We start from the raw sequence: 20,657 nt of genomic DNA on the forward strand, positions 1-20,657 counted from the left end.
TCCTCTCAGGGTTTGGTTCTACACGCCTCTCTCTTGATATTCACTGTACCCCCACCCCCTCCACCTCACCCACCTGTGATATTCTGCACGTCTCTCGCGCCCCCTGAAGCCGCGCCCTGTATGTTTCACATGCGCTGTCCCACTACAGGAAGTAATCTTGACCCCTTCTCTGATATTCTGCAAGCAGTGGTCGAAGTGAGCGGGAGCGGTCGGGAGCGGTGCTCCTATAGTTTTTTAAATTACCTTGTACAGCTCCTATACTTTTATTTTAAAAAGAAACCGTTCTGGAATGGTTTTGTTTTCAAATAAAAGTGTAGGAAGAAGTTGAAACCTTCACTTTCAGTGCACTGCACTGATCGTTCCCTTAAACAGCAGGTGCAAGTGTTTGGGGGGGTGTATTGTGTGTGGGAGGGGGCGAGGTGATCGGGTTTGTGGGGAGTGGGGACAGGCCAGCAGGGAACATAGTTCCACTACTTCTTTACGTACACTTCGACCACTGTCTGCAAGTCTATCGTGGCACGAGCCACAGTATTTCTTATACTCTCTTGCTCCTCCCCATGACATTCTGGATAGCTCTCAAGTGACCACCAAATGTATACACCCCTGTTGTCTCGCTTCCCGTCCCAATTTCCACACGATATTCTGCGAGCATCTCTTCATTCTCTTGCCCCCCCCCCCCACCCGTGAGATTCTCAGGCCTCCCGCCGCCCCCCAGTAGTTTTCAGTGTGCCCCTGCTGCCCACTCCCCCGATATATCGAGTGTCACTCTTCCCCACGCCCCCCATCTCGAATGCCCACTTCTTCTGTTTGGTGCGTCTTCGGCTGTATCCAGGATACAGACTGCTGCTGGCAGCGCGTGCTGCCCGCCTCTGCCCTCCCATGTACACACTGGTTGCCAGGTGTAAATCTAGCAGTCAGATCTCCGGGGCAGGAGATTGGCTAGAGGTAGGCACGCCCCCCCCGCTGGCCCGGACAGGTCTGAATGCCGCTGACATTAACACTGCCCATTTCATTCATTCCACGCTCGCGCTGCCGTGACTTCCTCCTCCGCGAGAGAGAGAGAGAAAGAAAGCCAGCTCCCAGCAAACACAAGGTGAGTTTATAGCAACCGGGCACAAGCAAGCACCTCGCCGGCCTGGGACTGTGAGAAACGGGGCACGAGAGAAGTGGGGGCGCTTCATTAGTCCACAGTGCAGAAAAGGATGGGGAAAGAGGGAGGGAGAGAGAGAAACACACCACATATAAAAAACTGTCACTGGGAAAAATAACGTTATACAAGAGTTAAACTTGCTATCTGTAAAAAGGGGATGTCTGCAAACGTCGGGATTGCCAACTTTAACCTACAGACACTACAATGGTAACAAAATGTCAAGTTCACCAAACTTGGTGTCGACAACGTTAAGGGCAAATAGTCCAAATTAACTATTTGCCCAACACAAAGAAAGTCCATTCCACTAAACACGTAGCCGCCACATCGCCCACCATCTCGATATCCGAGCTGTGAGCTATCTACTGCCTGTGTTGTGGAGTACCGGCGAAGTAGTGTGAGTACAGATTAAGTATGTACTTTGATGGACTTTGTATTACGGAAATAGTTCATTTCAGAGTATGTGCCTTAGCGATGTCATCCAAAATGTGTGTAGACTTCATCTTCGTATATATATACCTTTCCCCCTTAAGATATCCCCTTCCCATGTACATTTCACTTTTATTTATTTATTTTTGCATTTGTATAGCGCACACACACCCTCAGCCATCAGGGCGCTTGAAACTTTTCCAAATGATATTCTCACTGATTCCTTCGTTTGTAAAAAAAAATATTTCTGTTGTGTGTTGAAGTGGGTGAGTGTGTCGTCATGTAGACACAAGGTTTATTTTTGGACACCATAGATGCATATTGCGAGTAGACAGTGCTTGCATGTTTACACGTAATGCTTGTTCTCTGTATGCATGTAAATACATGTGCATGGGTGTGTCTCTTGAGCGTGTTCCCATTGTGCATGTGTGTATGCATATTTCGAGCATGTGATCTGTGCTTACGTGCATTCTGAGACTAATATGTCTGTGTGTAGTGCCTGTTGAGCAGGTGTATGTGTACTATGTGCGAATGGCCTGCCCGTTACGTGCTTACATGTCTTCAAAGTGTATATGGCATGTTAGTCCGCACAGTCAGAAATGCACTTGTTTGTTGACGTAGCACGAGGGGGGCTGTGTGTGGGACTAGCATGCAGGGGCGTTGCTAGGGGGGGGGGCTAAGGGGGCCATAGCCCCTGATCTTTTGGTTGTAGCCCCGGATAGAATCTCAGCAGCTACAGCCAAAAGGCTATCTAGCCCCCAGTCCCAACAGTTCCAACATCAGCGTAGCCCCGGGTCTTTTCCAGACCTAGCAACTCCCCTGCTAGCATGTATCTCTGTGTGTGTAGTGTCTTAGTGTGGTGCATGAACTGTCTTCCGCACAGAGGGATTCCAAGCCATTTGTGCATATTGTCTGTGCATGTTATCTGTGCATATGGTCCATTCGTGTGGTCTTTGCCTATTATGCTCAGTTGTACTCTGCGTGTATTGTTGGTTCGTGTCTTTTTTTCCGAGCCTATTTTTGGCGGCACGGTATGGACTTGTATTCGAATTTATCATCCATAAACACGTGCATTTGTTGTTTGTCAGACCTAGTGTGCAGATCAGAATTCTAGCAAATATTTGATCTACTTTTCTAAGTTTTGGCAGCACGAACCAGTCTCGGGTATGGACTAGGTGTGTGCGAAAAATGTCGAACATCGAAGCAGACCATTTTGAGATTTGCATCCTGAAAGGGTGAGGTTTTTTTGATCTGTAGGGAAAAGCCCCAATGCAAAATGCACCTATTTTCAACATTCTTTTTGCACATGAAAAAGTAAATGAACATTCACAAAATATGACATGACAGTTCTGAAGCTGCCAGAACAGTTGCTAGCCAAACCTGGTCAGCTTTCATTGATGAAGACAAAAATTACAGAACACATTTTTTTTTTCGTTTCTGATAGAACAGAGTCTGAGAAATATTGGGGGCTCTGCTGTAAATCCTCCAGAAGTGAGGCACTGTAGTAACTCGGAGGAGTGAGGAAGAAGCACCACAGCGACCTGAACATAGATGTGTGTGTTGTGCGGGGGGTGTGCATGTGTCGTGGTACAGGCCGGCCCCAATAGAAATAACAGCAACACACAGACACTATGGGGCTAATTGTTGAAGACCCATTAACACCATTCCGCCTGATTACGAGGTCCCCTTGCGGGACTGGGAAACGACGCCTGGTAAAACCAGGCGTCGTTACCAGGTCACGCGAGGGGACCAGGGAGCTAACAACGGGCCGGTCGTAATCGGCCCGTTGTTAGCTCCCGCACCCATTCCCATTGAGCCCTATGGGGGTTCAAATGGGAATGGGGAAGGTCTGGGTCCGGGTTCCCAGAGGGAGGAATTACCGGGCCCTCCAAACTCAGAATGGCCCGGTAATTCACCATTCAGGGAACCCAGACCCGGACCAGGTTTTGGTGGCAGCCATGCTGCCAATAGTGGCATGGCTACCGCCAAACCCGTAATGAGGCCCAATGTGTTTAGCCTGGGCTCTGTCACTGCAATGCTGGCTTGGGGCATTGGCTGCTCTTTTATTTCTCGGCGCCTTAAAGACCCACACAAATGCAAACTGGTACCACGAAACATGTGGTGACAACAATATACCAAAACTGTTCTCTTAAGTTGACGGAATGTCCACTTCAAAATCCTGGAGGTAGTTGGGACGACGTCAGGAGTATCACATGGGGTACCGTTGCTCTGTGTTCTCCTCAGAAACATCCCCACTCCACCTGTTGCCTCCTCCTTTGGGCAGCCAGACCATTTTTATCTTGATCTTCTCAGGAGCTTTCCTGGTCCAGGTAATCTTCTTTGTCCCCTCTCCATGATGGTTGTGCTTCCACCCATCTTCCTGTTGAGCCTCCCACCTGACCTGGCGATTCTACCAGCTTTCGGAAGAAACTGGAGTTCTTGGTGACCGTGTCCTTCCCATCTGACACTGTAACTATTGACCTGCTTACATCCACAACGCTGAATGGACGAGGCTTGCGTGGCAGAGACAGTTTCCCCTGGGTTGCCTGGAACGCAGTAGTACTTTGTCCCCAATTTCCAACTAATAGTCCTATAGTCATCTACGATCACCTGCCCCCTCATTCGCCAGCCTTTTTCGTTCAAACACTTTCTAGTCATCAATGACCCCTGGGTTGTGAGGTGCGTACTCTGGGATCAGCCCTCTCAGAATCCTTTTAAACAGTGCTTCCGCTGGTGGTACCCCAGTGGACAATGGGATTGTACGATATTCGGACAGGAACTGGTACAGCAACCTTCTTTCGCATTCACATTGCCCATGCGCTATCCGAAATACCTTGTTTAGGGTGCGCATGAATCTCTCCACCTCCCCATTCGCCCCTGGCCAGATGGGGGTGACATTTTGATGACAAAATTCTTTTGTATGCAGAACCTCAGAGAAACCCCCGCTATGGAACAGTGGATCATTGTCAGTACATACTTCTGTGGCCAGTCCATGAGTGGTGAATACCTTCTCTAGCACCGGAACGACATCGGATTTGGACATTGACTCCATGAACTCCACCTCAGGATACCTTGACCATTGGTCCAGTAACACCAGAAAATGCGTATCTCGACACGTAGATCCAAATTCCATGTGCACAATATCCGATGGCAGGCAGCTTCTGTCCATGGTCTCAATCTGAGGTTTTTGCGATGGGGGGCTTCCCTCCTGACACCAGACGCAACTCTTGATGAACGTGTCCACTTTATCTTCTAACCCAGGAAAACAGACATTCATGTGGAGACGCGCCTTGGTCTTGGCTGCTCTCTGGTGGCACTTGCGCTAGTTCCATCACCCTCAGGATCAACTTCTCTGGTATCACTATATGTGATCCTCTCAAGAAAAGCCCATTCATGGTGTAAGTGAGCTCATTCCGTACCCGCCACAGCTGTTGCAGCACCTTGCGGGCCTCCCAAGTGCGCTTGTCCAGTTTTGCGAGTACCCTCTTCTACTCGCCACTCCTCCCTGCCATCTGCTTGATCTGGAAGCACGCCTGTAGCTGCTGCAAGCGACTGTACAAATTCTTCTTTCTCTTCTTCCTCACGACTGCGACCGGCCGATCGAACGGGAGGGGGGCGTCTAGACAACCAATCCGCTGCATTGGCACTTCCTGGGCAGTATACTAGCTCCATATTGTACTCCTGGAGGGCGAGCATCCATTTATCGATACAGGCAGGTGGTTTGGACAAAGAAACAGCCATTATTGGTATTAAAGGCTTTTGGTCTATGGCGACTGCCACAGGCTTAACAAAGATATACAGATTAAAGTGTTTGAGCCCCACAGCAATGCCAGATTCTACCTCTTGATCTGTGAGTACCTCTGCTCGATCGCTGACAATGCCCTGCTAGCAAACGCCACTGGGTGTGCCTCCTTGTTGGTGTCAGGGTGCAACAGCACCATACCTAGGCCAAATGGACTCACATTCGCAATGAACTACGCCTTCTTTCCAGGGTTGAAAAACACCATTGTGTTGTTGGCCGTGAAGGCGCCCTTGATGCTTTCAAACACTGTCTGCTCCAGGGACGTCCACCTCCATGTGCACTCTTTCTTCGTTAGGTTCCGGAGAGTCTCCGACAATGTGGTCAGATTCTTAATAAATCTACCACAGCACGTCGCCATCCCCAGGAAGATGTGCACCTATGATGTGTTGCTGGGGGGCCTCGTCTCCTGAATGTCTTGCAGCTTTGCCAGGCCAGCCGATATAACTCCGTCCTGAAACACAAACCCAAAGAATTCTATCTTTTTCTTCAGAGACTCGTATTTGTCACTGTGCAGGGTCAAACCTAGCTGTTGTATTCTCTTTAGGACCTTCTCCAGCCTTTCTAGATGTTCATACTCTGACTTGGTGAACACCAAAATGCAATTGCTAATATTACACCATCACTGATGCTCGCCAGAGCTCCTCTAATGGTGTTTTGAAAAACTTATGCGGCCAAAGAAATCCTGAGATTTAGCCATTTGTATCTATGCAGGCCCTTGAACCTGGTGAAAGTTGGTATGTATCGGGATGCCAGATCAAGTACTAACTGGTGGTAGCCAGCTCTTAGATCAAGTTTGGAAAAGTACACTGTGCCTTGCAGGCCCGCAATGATGTCATGCAATGTCGGGGTAATATGCCTTTATCTCTTGATAGCTGGGTTCAGAAGGTGCATGTCCACACATATGTGGACAGAGTTCGATTGTAAGGACTTCCTTGCAATTACGATGGGGGAGACCCATGTGGTGGGATCTTTTTCTTCAATGATATCTAAATTCACCAAGTTGTCCACCTCCAGCTTTACCTTTTCTCACAGTTGAAACAGGACTTGTCTATACCCCAGCGCAACAGGCAGAATGGGGTTGTTGTATATGGTCTCCTTTTAGCTTGCTGATCCCGGTGATGACCCTCCCTGAAACTTGTCCAACAAGGACTGGATGTCCTCCAGGTATACCCCAAATGTAAAATTCACTATCCTGAGGACTTACGCTACACAACCAAGCAGCGTCACATAGCTCACTTTAGTGACGGAAAACCTGGTTTTGATCGTCACTCCCTCATGCCGAACCGGGGCAATGAACACACTTTTAATGGGTAGGTGAGACTTCACTCCCCAAATGTGCATATACAGACGTGTGTGTCCTTCTGGTGTGGTGTTCCTTGCAGTTGCCGGTAATGGTCAACCGCCATCACACTCACTGACGCACCAGTGTCCATGAGTACTGGAATTGTCGAATCACATATTTTTGTACCAAGCACTTGGGCTGACATTGTTTGGACTGGGTCCATTTGCGTATGCTAGAGATGAAGAAAACATCCTCCTCCTCTTCTGGTGATACCTCCTCACCTGCCGGTTGGTCCAGTTGGGCCAACATCGGTGTTGTTCTTTGGATCTGCTGCCGAGACGTGGCCAGCCCCTGAGAGTGGATCGATGCGCGGGGGCCCTGTAAACCCGTGCAAAAAAGCTCTGAATGCAACACCTACCACAGACGTGGTCCTGCGTAGGGCAATCTATGACATGGGGAAGATTATATCTGCATTGGGAGTACGGGGCCGCCCTGGTACCTTGCTTCTTCTTCTTGGCCCACACCTGTTTCTTGTAGGGCCTCTGGGGTTGTCGGCTTCTGACAGCGCATGCATCTTCCAGTTTAATGGACTTCAAGGCCACGCCCATTTTAGCCACCCTTACATCTGCCAGCATGTGCGAACGTCCCATTTCCATGTTGCGGGCCAGAGGTATACCTGGTTCATGCAGGATCTGTGCCCTCATCTTCATGGAGGAGGAGCCATTAATTAGCTGTAGACGTACCTTGTAGTCCTCATTCCACTATGTGCATGTGAGGGCCAAATGGCACAGTCTGGCATAGAAAGCGTCAGGGGATTCCCCTTCACTTTGCATCATGTACCGCATCACACGCCTCTCATAGTCCAGATTCACCACAGGAGTGAAGTAGTCTTCGGAGGACACCATTGGCTGGTGCATATTTGTCGTTGACAGGCCGCAGGGTCTTGAATGTTTTATGTACAGCTGCGCTCGTCTCTCCAATGGCATCAAGAAACATCTCCAGACACTCAATCCATGCAGACCAACGTGGCCCCAAGGTCACAGGGGTCCCTGACACATCAAACTCTTGTAACGGGGCGAGGGGAAGGCAACCTTGCTGGCGCAACCCTCCGCCGCCCACTGGCGCAGCCACAGCATCATCTGCCATGCTTGTGCCCCAATCAAGGACCAGGCATCCCTCCTTCTACAGCCAGTGGCACTACAGGTCCCCTCTACTGCCTTCCTTGGCCAACATTCTGCAGGCCGGTGGGGCTTTAGGACAGTTATCAGCCTTGGAGTTAATTAGAAAAGAGGGTGGGAGTCAGAGCCTCCTGATTGGTGTGGACACTGGGAGGCGCAAACGCACTCCAAACAGTTGCTGCAACCTCCCAGGCACATGTGAATGTATCTGGAATGCCCCCGGGGCCCTGAATAGGTCAGCTCTCTGCTCTAGCTCAAAATTGCCGCGAGCAACGGCCGGTGCACGTATCCGACAGAGTGCCGATAAAGATGTCGGATGGAAACACAGGGTCCGGTTGGTCTGCGGGCGAGTCAGCCGACCAACCAGACGACCGCGTCAACGCCAATGCTGTGTGCAGGGTGCACCTGTGTACTGGTACAGGCTGACCCCGCTAGAAATAACGACACACAGACACGATGTGTTTAGCCTGGTCTCCGTCGCTACAATGCCGGCTTGTGGCACTGGCTGTTCTTTAATTTGTCTGTGCCATAACGTACCACATCACGGTCACCTTAAAGGCAACCACACACCCCAAGTGTGAGCCTGCAATGCATTACTGTACCTCCTAAACAGGCAGCTCGGGTCACAAGAACTCAAAAACGTGAATGAGAGGTACTTCTGTATCTACCAGGGAACCTATAGAGTGAGACACCACAGAAGGTATGTGAGAGGCACTGTTGTAACTCACAGAGCGGCACTCCGGTAGCCCCCCTAAGAGGCGAGAGGCACTGCTAGAACTTACAAAGCAGTAATGCTGCTATTACTCTAAGAATAGTGTCACACACCAAAGTGAATATGCAGAAACTCAGACACCATGTTATTAGGCTCCATACCTTGTGTCGCTTTCACTGCTAAGGGTGACAGGAGGTCTATGGGAACTACAGCGAGGAAACGGGAACACAAGAGGGACGTAGCTATTTAGAAGAGTGTAAGGATATATGAGGAACATAAAACCAGTGGGAGGTTTTAGCATATCCTAATTTAAATCAGATCTAGTGTACTGAGTCTGGGTTATCCTATGATGATGAGATAGAAGTTCAGGGCTCTAATAACCTGCGATTTGTTAACACAATCACTCACAGACACTCACAGACACAGGGAGTTTAAAAGTGGCACAAAACACTTCTGTAGAGCTTCAGACATGGCCTAGCCAGGTTTGTCCAACTCTGGGCCTCACGGGCTGCTGGAATCCTGAGGGGTTTTTAGGATATCCCTAATTAATATTCATGAGGAACAATGTGCATACCTTTAGAAAAATTGTATGAAAATGTATCTCACGAATAATAAAGAGGGGTATCCCGAACACCTGGCATGGATCCAGCCCTCGAGGCCTGGAGTTGGACAACCTTGGCACAGCCCTTCCACTCATATTGTGTGGCAAACTCCTTATGAGATACAGTGTATGTCCATGTCTTCTGCTTTTACACATTGACATGCTTTTCTTCCCCCCTGGCCTGGGACAATTTTCAGGCTGCAGTCATTGTTCTTGCACTGGAGTGGAGGCCGAATTGATATAACAGTCTACGAAGCTCAGGTGTTGAGTCCACTATCGGCTCAACTCCAACGAAGCAGTTTCTAGGGGGCAATCTTCCCCCAGGGTCTGGGATCATCACGCCCAATATGTCATCTCATGGCTTGACTCGCTCTGGCTCAGGCCAGAATCTGGACTATAGCCACTCAGTTGGCAGTGAGTACTGACATTCCTTTGCAGGACCCAAGAGCAAGTAAACTTCTTGAGCCCTTCCTTTTGCCACCCCTTCTCTTTCTCCTTCTATCTCCACTCTGGCCTCCTCCAGCCTTCTCTTTGCCTGTCTCTAGTCTTCCTTCATTTGCCTGAATTGTCTTTTGTACTCCTGTTTCTTTCCCAAACGTCTTGCCCACCTTGTCTCGACCCCCTTCCAACTTTTGCCTGGCTCCTCCTCCTGGTTCTCTCTTGAGGGTTGCGCTTTCTTCTCCTTAATATCTATCCCTCCACCTTCTCCAAACTTTCTTTGGCGCCTCTTGCTTCCTCTTACAACCTGTCCCTTACTGATCTTCCTCTCGCCTCTCCTATCTCATTCTCCCTGCACAACTCGCCACCATTTAACTCCATCGTAACTCCATCAAAGTTGCCTTGCCTCTGCCCCTTTTCAGAGCTCTGACTAGTGCTTATTATTAACCGAGCCGTGTTGATTGATGTTCCTGCTGCCTGATTGTTTTAGATCCTTGTAATGAACCCTTCCTAGCTGTTTTTTCTACTCCAACAGCTAAACAAGCTTAGAGCATGAAGGGGCATCCGCCATGTTGGAATCAGGTAGTAGCCTCCTAGTTCGGCCATGGCTCCCCAGCACTCTCCTGTGTCGGCTCCAGTCTACCCACAAACTATCGCTGTGGCTCGCAGCTCACAGACATGTCACCTGTGGGTCTGGTGAGTGCACACATGGTGCCACGTTCTGATTCGCGGCCCTTCGTCTCCAAAGGTGTACAATGATTGTATCCGACATATTGGGCCTGGTATGACATGATGGGGCATAGTGGAATGTGATGGAAAGGTGTGTGGTGCAGTGTAATGGGGCGTGGATTGGCGCAATTGAGCATGCTATGGCATGGCAGGGTGTGGTGTTATGTGGGTTGATACCTCTTTAATTCACAAAGTAACAGTACAGTTCTATCAAACAAAGATATAAGGAAGGGATTACAGAGCAGTTATATAATTCTAAATCCCAGAGCAGTAATGCAACTCTTATAGAACAGCTACGCATCAATATTTCAGGGTATGGGTGCAGTTTTTACTCAGCTCTCTTGCAGCTATATATCACAAAACAGTAATACATCTGTAAAACATCTGTAAAACACATATTAATAACAATGTGGCTCACTCACACAACTGTGCTATAATAAAAAACAATATTAAAAATGTGTAATTATAATGATTGTGCTTTGGTTTAAATTAAACCCTTGACAATTATGTGTTCCAAAGTAAAACAGATAGAAGAGAATCTTCACTGCCATCATACAGTGCTCAGAATAAATCTTCCCATTTCCACATAAAATTAAAATTCATACAAGCATTGTTCGTTCAATCTACCGTAGTGCAATATTTCACCCAATAAGATATGAAAATAGATGACAAACTTCATTGAATCATTTATTGGCAAAATCTGCAACCCAGACATGATTATAATAATAATACAACCTTTTTGTATAGGGCTTTATACTGAATTCCTTCGACTTCAAAGCACTATAAGAATAGATGTTATTCAGTGGTGGCTGATTGATGGGAGGGATGTAAGTGTTTCCCACAAATATGCACGAGCGACTGAGTGTAGCAATGGAGCCTGCACCAACCAAGGAGGGGGTTAGGGTGTTCTCCTCCTGAGAACATTTGGAAAATAATGGATTACAATGGTGATTTTAGAGCACTTTTTTAAAAAATTGTGTTGAAAGCCACACAGTATGCCATTAGTTTTGTAGCGTAATTCATTAAAAAGAAAAACCCAAAAGCTGCAAGTCACCAGTAGTTCACAGGATCATTTTCCAACATATTTTCTTGAGGCCTTTTACCACAATATATGCCAGCATAAAACACATTTTCATGATGGCTGTGAACATATATTTCCATGCTAGCTGTGCCAATATCTGCCAGCATTCCCTTATCAGAACATACTCAAGTTTGCTTTATGCATAATATCAGTAATGATATTATAAGAAAAAAAGGTTGGCTCTGCCAGTGTATCCCAATATCCCCATGTAAGAGCATACTCCTGCAAGTAAGCATGCCATGCCACAATAAGAAAACATGTCAGGCCCAGCTGCAGCAATATAGGTCAGTCTAGCCAGGTAAGAACACTCATGATATTGGCTTTACCCTTGAGGCAAGTAAAAAATGAAACGCCAGGTCAGAAAATATAGCCAGACTGTTTGTATCAAAGTAGGCCTGTCTATCCACATAGTAACACTTATCATGTGTTTTCTTTACAAGGGGTGCGTATCAAAACATGCAATGCCATGGTATGAAAATATTTCCAAACTGGTCTACCAATGTAGGCCAGTCTTGCCAGGCAATACACTTATCATGTTTGCTTCCCTATTAACCATTAAAACATGGCACAACACAGTATGAAAATAAATCCAGACTGACCCACTAATGTAGACGAGTCTAAATACTTTACCTCTCCCTCAAACTCCCATGCGCAATCAGAGGCAAATCCCCAGCCAACACAAAAGCACTCGTTCATACACCTCAATTAATTAATTTCTCCCATTCACACCTGCATTCATACATCAGGCAGCATTAACAGGAACCAGGAAGCAGAGGGAGTTTCTTGGTTCCTGTGAGCTTGCGCAGTGGAGCCGTAGCGCCTCTGTCATGCCACCCAGGAGGGCCTAAAGGTGCGGGGGAAGTGTGGGAGCACCCCCTATGCACATTTTGGCCTGCATTTCCCCAGCCTTCAGTCCCGATGGGCTGTGCAAGACTGGATTAGAATCAAACATAGCAGTCTTTCACTTGCCTACAAATGTCGGAACCAGACTGCCCCCCAGTACTTAATTGACAGACTCTCCTGTAAACAACCTCCCCGAATGTTACATTGCACCATGCACCATACCTTGGCTCAGCCACGCTTTCGGTTAGAAAAATACAGCGATACAAGCTTTGAAATACAGGCACCCTGGGAATGAAATGCCTTACCTCCTGATGTAAAAAGGTTAGCCCCCCTCACATCCTCTAAAAGGAAAATAAAAACCCTTCTCTTCTCAGTAGAATAGCCTTGATCTTGCTTTCTCTTCTGGATTGTCTTCCTCTTCCATGTGCTCTGAGGCCCATGGGCGTGCAGCGCTTTACAAAAATAAAAATAAATAAATAAATAGTGAAGCAAAATGCCCCCAGCCTTACATGTTCTTTCGGACATGCGCACCGGGGAACTTAAACTGTCAAAGAAAAAACACATTTCCCTTTGACAGTTAAAACTGCCCCAGGAGCTCTTGGGAGCCCTTTCACTTGACTGACTTTGACTCATCCATCCGGGCCGGCGCCCCATCACCCAGTATGCACGAGCTGTATTTGGTGTTATGACTACCCAGTTTAATGATACTCAATTTACCAACTCTGGAAGGCTAAAAGCGTGAATTGGTCCTGCAGGATTTGAAGCTGTGCACTTCAGGCTGAACACATATGTCTAAGGTGAGCGCTTAACTCACTGAACTATCTTTCTGGCACTTCATTCTTACAGGCCAGTAATGTAGTTATTACTTATAGATAAGCAGACAGTAGAAATATAGCTCTTAGGTCACACAGCAACAATGCATTTCCAACTCTCCCAACACATATGCAGCTCTAAAACACGGGGCAGTGATGCAGCTGCAATTCAGAATGCAGTGATACAGCTCTTGCTCATGAAGATGTGATACATCCCAGTGACAAATGGTTTTCAAAAAGCAGTAAAGCAGCTCTACCTACGTAGTAATGGTGCACTGCTTGCAGAGTGATGTGAAGTTGCGCATGCCCACTTCTTACAGTGCAGCGATCCATCCATAACGCACAGAGCAGGGAAACAGCTCTAACTCGCAGGCCAGAGATGCAGCTTTCATTCACATAGACTTTCAGCGGCTTCCAGACAAGCGTCAGCTTTGCAGCTCAACCTCACAGGGGTGCAGCTTTCAGAGAAGTAACATAGCTTCTCCTGACAGCACAGTAATGCTTCTGCAATGGTAATACAGCTCTCATCGTGGCCAGCTCTTACATGCAGAATGGCGGTGTCGTTTTTGCTCACAGAGGATTAATATGGCTTTGATTCAGAAAGTAAAGAGTCAGTGTAAATACAGAGCACGCGGATGCAGTTAGCACTGACAGTGCAGTAATGCTGTTTGTATGCACACGGTAGGAAAGCAGATAATCTCTGCAAACTGATGCAACTCATACGATGAACTGTAAAACAGCTTCTACTCTGAGAAAGAATAATAAGAATAAGCATTTCTGTAGAACATTCCATAACGAGAAAGGCCTGTTGCTGCTGTGAACATCAGTTATAATGACCCCACTCAATGGTAGGTACTCAATGTAGGTCTGCCTGCAATGATTCAAATCTTGCAGAGGGATAGCAGAGCTAAGCGCTTGACTCGCTGAGCTGCTTCCATTAGGCATTCCAGAATGCACCTCCAGCTGACAGAACAGCGATGCAGTTGTCTTTTTTTTTTGTTGCAGGGCAGTAATGGTGCTATTAATTGCAGGGCTTTTAGGCAACTTTAACTCACGTGGCAGTACAACTATTACCCACCGAGCAATAGCAACGCTTACTCACAGACCAGCAATGTAGCTCAAATTCACCCAGCTGATGCTTTCTTTGCCAATTCTACAGGCCTTAGAATCCTTCAGATTGCCAGGTCAGTGAAACATGTCTTGCTTCTAGGGAGGGAGGGAGGGGGGGGTGGGCTTAAAGTATGTTTAGAGCTCTTTTCTGAAGTAACCTCTTAACGTTTATCAAATAGGTCGGGGTATTAACCCATCAGCTGCCCGTCAATCTCTTCGCGTTAGCCTTACCCGAGATTTAATTTTCACTGAAGAATAATACATTGTTTGTTCACTAAGCGTTTGCTATGCCACGTTTCTCATTTCATGACTACACGTTGTAGCATTGACTCCTGAAGCATAGCCGGCTGGTTAGGCTCCAGCGGGATCCGCACCTGTGAGCTGCTGGTTACATGGCGATGCTAGCCCAGCCAGCGTGTCTCAGCCCCCATTTTCTAGTGTATTGTCCTTCACACTCTCATACCTCTGTGGGTGAGGGCAGTAAGCGCAGTATTTGGCATTCTATAGTAGGCTAACCCCGCTGACGGTGGAAGGTGCCAGTGGGGAAGCTCAGGGCTATTTTTCACTCATTCCTACCTCTGCAACAAGATCCAGAATCTTCTCAAATTCTGTCTCATTTTAACCGTTGTGTGGACTTGGCTTTGACCCAGGAAAATGTGTCCTATAACCGTAGACGTTCAACTTCATATCTAAGGTGCAGTGACTACAGCTTAAAGGCAAGAAAAAGCGGTAGAACCTACAGATGGACCCAAAAAGCAATCATTTGGTCTAGCAGAACCGACCATGCTCCAAAAATTTCAAGAACAATACTTAGCGTCTTGGCATAAATTAGCAAGCCACCAACTATCCCGCGAAGAGCGAACCTTCCCAAGAGCTCTGCAATACTTTGGTGAACTATCATTCCACAAAGCTCACATTACCATTGAGTGCACGGCACACCTCAGGCAGAGGACGCAATCCAAAGGGGACATATCCAGTGACACATATCAATGGCACATCACAGGGACAGCCTGCTCTCAGCTCAACTTTCTGTGGTCCAGATGATTGTCTTACGCAACCGTAGCTGCTGCCCGGGATTTCCCAGCGTGGATCCATGTCTGTGAGAACTTCCCAAGGAAATGCTGTTCTCCATCGTACGTTGCAGTCAGAAAGTCATCGAAGGAACTTGGCATGCAGATGCAATACCTAAGAACCTTGCTTACAACTCTCTAATTCTGCGAAGTTCTGCCACATTGTTATCCTCCCTTACCCCTCTAAGTTGATGGAATAGATACCAATTGCACCAACAAAATGGTTTATGTCTGTCTATTGCACCCCTTTCTAAGGGGTGTATCCAAGCCAAAGGCATTAAGTCTGTCCTTGCATATATCCTGGATGAGCTGAGGATTATGGATGATGTGGGCGAGTTCCTCTTTCTAGGCACCATACCATTCTCATGCTGTGTTTACATCGGTGTCCACACCCTGGAACACCTGACCCTTTAATGGCTGAGGCCCTTATGCTCCAGATGTTGTCTGCCCAACTACCTCCCCATGCTTGAGTCTCTGTCACTTGCATGGAGAGTAACCAGAGGGGTGGAGAGGGGGGGTTTCCATGTCATTTAACCTACATGAAATACATCGAAGTAATTTACTTCGTAGTAATTCCTTCGAAGAAACTAATTTAATGTTTCTTTTTATTTTGTGGGTGGCCCCTGCAAGCCTCCCCCTTTCCCTATACTAGTACCCCTACCCCAAGCCCCTCCCGACCCCGTTTCACCCCTTTCCACCACACCCTATATAATCTGCAGAGCCTTTTCAAAATAATTACTTCAAAGTAAATTACTTCAGAGTACTTCCTGTCGGTAAAACAACAGGATACGAACCAGGAGTCCTTCCTCTATCACTCATATGTAATATACAGGTTTGCCCTCACACTTTGAGGACTGTCTCATTTGGCTGTGCTTCAGACAGCAAGACAGCAACACAGCGCATACCTGTTAAGTTAGATTTCCAAAATCAATGCTGGGAGTAGTTTTTGGAAGGGCAACCTCTTATGATGAACAGAGAAGACACTGAAGTCTAGCAAAACCCAATCAAGGTGAAGTAGCAGAGTGGAAAGGCTTAGACTCAGGAGGGCAGTGATAGTGGTCTATGCTACAATGAGTCCACACAGAACACCACTACTAATTCCAGTTAGACAGGAAAGTACACAAATATAAAATGATTTAATAGGCCTTTAAAATACCCACTAAGCAAATGAAACCTCTAGGCAATATACTATAAAACACACACACACACAAGATAGAAAGCATTTTAATCGGTAACCTGTGTAAAACAGGTACGTATTCAGATGCATAACATTCTGTAGAAACACTGTAGAGTAACCACAAAACAGCTATGGTTTGGGTTTTGTGCCCTTAAGTCTTCAGTTCGAAAATGATACTGTGAGGAATTCGGCCATCTGCATGGGTGTGGACTCGCCTGGGATTTTTTTGAAATGTTTAAATAAATGGATGATGGTAGACCTACCTCAGAGAAATGTGTGGGGCTGATCCACACACATTTTCCTATGCTCACACCACAACAAATTATTTTTTGAAATTTTTAAATAAATGGATGATGGTAGACCTACCTCAGAGAAATGTGTGGGGCTGATCCACACACATTTTCCTATGCTCACACCACAACAAATTATTTTTTGAAATTTTTAAATAAATGGATGATGGTAGACCTACCTCAGAGAAATGTGTGGGGCTGATCCACACACATTTTCCTATGCTCACACCACAACAAATTATTTTTTGAAATGTTTAAATAAATGGATGCTGGTAGAACTACCTCAGGAAAATGTTTGGGGCTGATCCACACACATTTGCCTATGGTCACATCACAACAAATGCATATAGCTGTGTACTCTGGCATGGACACAGCCTATAGGCACAGTCAGCTGCTGTCATATTTAGTTGGAATTTGACAGCAGATGAGGGCACAATGTCACCCCAAGGAGGGGAAGGAAACGCTTTCCCTGCCATAGACAGCCTGTTTAACTGACAAAGGCAACATGGAACCACCCTGCTCTTTTGTTAGGCCCTGCAGCTGAGGGCAGCAAGGGGGCCTGGCTGCAGAGGGTAGCAAAGGAGACATGAAACCCAACAACCTTTCATATGTAACTGTGTGAACCTAAAGCAGCTCCTGCCTCTCAGTAGCAATGACAGCGAACTGACATGTCGGGGTATATTGTTGCAGTAGGCCACCCCTCTAGTGGGACCCCATTCATAAGATAAGGAAATGTGGTTGCAGAAGCCAGAGAGTCTGGTTTCTCGGCATCTTCAAGGGAGACCTGATGCTTTAAAGGAACCACACAGGGAAAACCATTAACCAGAGATGCTCTTTGTTCACACAGACAGGCCGATGGGTGGGACTTAGTATCTGAAGGGAGTGAGACCAGAGCGCTTTCTGTTAAGAGAAGGGTTCCGCCATATTAGTTCTGGGACATCCCGTGTTCCTGTTTCACCCCTTTACCTTTTCGGTTGCAAAGCACTCTGGTTATAACCTCACACATACTGAGGATTGTTGGTAGGGACCCCAGGATTGGTTCACTAAGGTAGGCTCAGCCGACACCAATTACCGTGGCCCACTTGGCTTTAAAAGAGGGCTGGAGCCCCTTTTTAGGAGAATCATCTGAAGGCTTTACAAGAAGTAGAAAGAAGATCTCATCCTTGGACCATGGCAGAAGGTACAGTCTGCCTTACAGCTTCTGCCAGTCAAGGAAGGCCAGGACATCCAAACAGGGAAGCAAGATCCCTCCCCTTAACGTCTCCCATGGAAGAGAGGGAGAAAATAACTCAGAGAACCCTCCAGTCACTTCAGAACCGACCCCGAGCCAACACACTGCATGCCTGCTAGGCTCTGCAGCACGCTCCATGGACAGGGAGTGCCAGACGGTCTCTGAACCTGAAACCAAGTACAAGGCAGCTGCCTGAAACACACTCCATAGCATTGGGCCATACACCTTAAAGGATGACGCAAGACCATTGAAGAAGCTGGGAGAAGTGCGACAAGCATCTGCCACCATGCACCTTTAAGGACATTCTCAAGCCAGTCGAGTTCCTCGATCCGCAACTGACTGCAACGCTGACTGCTGTCAAGCCTCGAGCTACCGCTGTCAAGCCACAGTCACTGAAAGAGATGTCTCGACCAGTGCTTCAGAACCACCGATCAGCACTGAGTCAATGATTCCTAACCCTGAGATGCTTTGAAAGTCAGCCTGCAGCCGTTCGTCAAGCTTTGCTCGCTGAAAAGTCTTGCCACCTGATACCCGCCGCTAACTCCTGCCTCGAACCCTGTTGCAGAAGCATGCAAAGCACCTTGAAGCTGACTCGACAATGTCGAGCACCAAGAACACCTACAGCAAAAGGTACATTGTGGTTCTGTCACCTTGGTCCTTACCAGAAGGCCCCTATAGACATTTTAAGACCCTCTCCTCTTTTGCTGAAGCCAAGAAGCCTTAACAAACTATTATAGTTATTAACCATACCAGATACCCTCCTGTCGATGTCCAGAGTGCATTCCTTTTCTGCCGTAAAAACTCTCTGTCCTCTGCATTCCTTTACAGGATGGGTTGTATTTAGTAGTGTGATTAGACTGTCAGTTGTGATAATAATAAAGCAGATATTTGTATACAACCTTGACTTAACACTCCTTTCATCATTGGGGGATAACTGTATTATCGCTGTGTTGCAAATAACCAACAATACACAACCTTTAGAGGAGATAAGTCTGCCGTTCCATCCTCGTTACCAAAATTGGACAAGGAGGTTTATAATTTTAATTGTATGCTTGTTTATTGCAATCTGTTTGGATCCATTCTGGTGTAATAAAGGTGTGGGGCTGATTAATGGTTTAGAAACTGATATTCACCCTTGGACCACTGGTACCCCAGAATTTGATTAATCAGAGATACTTTTCAGGTAGGTTTACTATGTGATTGGACTATGCCAGTGGTTATGATACAAAGTTAAAAAAGGTAAGCAAAGTTTAGGTAAGCAATTTCACTTAATACTATATACTAGGATAAGCCTAGGAAGGGATCCTTGACCAGTCCTCCACCAACCAAATTCAGAAAGAGTGAAATAAGACTTCATGCCCATGTAACCCTATGGAGAACAAGGGGAAAGAAACAGGTATTTTAACTTACCCCCTACTCTGATTTCTCCAGAGACCACTGCAGAGGTTCTGGAATCTGCTGGGAACACAATCTTCTGTGCTTGGTGCGATCAAGGGAGGCCCACGGGTTGCTGGTGCAAATACCAATTTTCGGTTTGGGATTTAGTTACTAATTGGTCGTGGTACTAAAATTATGGTTCCAGGCACACTGCTGTTGAACACAAAGGCAAAGAAAAGATGAAGACGTCCGTGGCACAGGCCACCTCCATAGAGCAAAAATAATAGATTGCAGCAGGAATCATCACTTTCAGGCAGCGACAGACGATCTTCAATGAACAAATGAAAGAACAGGCCCAATATAGCTTCTTTTGATGCAAGATGGCTGAAAATGTTGGAGCCGGTGTCTTGTATTGCAAGCCGAAGATCCTCCTAGTTCCAAGGATGCATTTGGAATGGTGATGGTTTCGGTGAGGTAGCCCAGGAGAGAGCTAGCCAGTCCACCGTTTGGTCCAAGCTGGGGTCAAGGTCAGTTGGTCCCATCAGTCCAAGGGTCAAACCGGTGATGAAGTACTTTTTGAGATCAGGAAGAGGAGCAGGGCTTCACTGGGACTTCACCGTAGTTGGTGCTGGTCAGTTGCAGGATTTGTCCTCAGTTCATCAGCGGACTCGTAAGGGGTCATGGTTCCAAAGATGATCTGTCAAATGGCTGCAGGTCTCCTCCTTTTATCGAAGATTAAGACTGGAAGCCAAGGTAAGGTTCTGCACCATTCAAACTGGTAGAGGCTAGCCAATCATGCATAGATACTGGTCGCAACATCTGCCCGGAAACAGACATTCAGGCACCTGGAAGTGTACTGGCATCAGAGAATACCAGCATAGCCATCTTAGGGTGTTAGCCACCATTAGTATTCATTTGTGGTAAATGCAAAGGTGCACGGGTACAAAGTATAATACACAGTAGAAAATGTCCACTGCCACCAGCCTATCCTAGGCACATTGCCGTTGTAACCAAAAGCCATTGCATAATAAGGTATAAAGATGCAAAGTATCCTAAACACACTTCAGTTTAGGGTGAGGTGTGCAATTGTGACAATACAACACATTCACTTAGATAGTCTCTCAATATTGATGGGATAATCAGTTTCCCCATAAAAAGGAGCCAAAAGGGAAGGTAAGTAAAGCAGAAGGCATGATTTGCCTCCAAAAAGTCAGGTTAGGATTGAAAACAAAGCAAAAAGAAAGGGTGTCGCACAGAGGTTTATGGGATGAAAGCAGCAAAAAGCACCTTTTTCCTAACAACAACCAGATCAGATTTTGATTAATTTGACATCCACAGCCATTCACAA

At 46.8% G+C, this 20,657-nt stretch overlaps 2 protein-coding genes across 5 annotated transcripts in view; one reads left to right on the forward strand and one right to left on the reverse strand.

The window, feature by feature from the left end:
• Positions 1 to 20,657, reverse strand: part of WDFY4 (WDFY family member 4) — a 1,820,746-nt gene that overhangs the window by 437,571 nt on the left and 1,362,518 nt on the right. The gene's annotated exons all lie outside the window — the stretch shown is intronic.
• The window catches only part of LRRC18 (leucine rich repeat containing 18), a 79,682-nt gene continuing 59,951 nt past the window's right edge, over positions 927 to 20,657 (forward strand). The window contains exon 1 of the mRNA XM_069611163.1: positions 927 to 1,093. The gene's annotated coding sequence lies outside the window, so the exon portion shown is untranslated. The remainder of the gene's footprint in view (positions 1,094 to 20,657) is intronic.

This window comes from Ambystoma mexicanum, chromosome 8, assembly GCF_040938575.1.
Source record: "Ambystoma mexicanum isolate Mex_15411 chromosome 8, UKY_AmexF1_1, whole genome shotgun sequence".
Lineage (NCBI taxonomy): Eukaryota > Metazoa > Chordata > Amphibia > Caudata > Ambystomatidae > Ambystoma > Ambystoma mexicanum.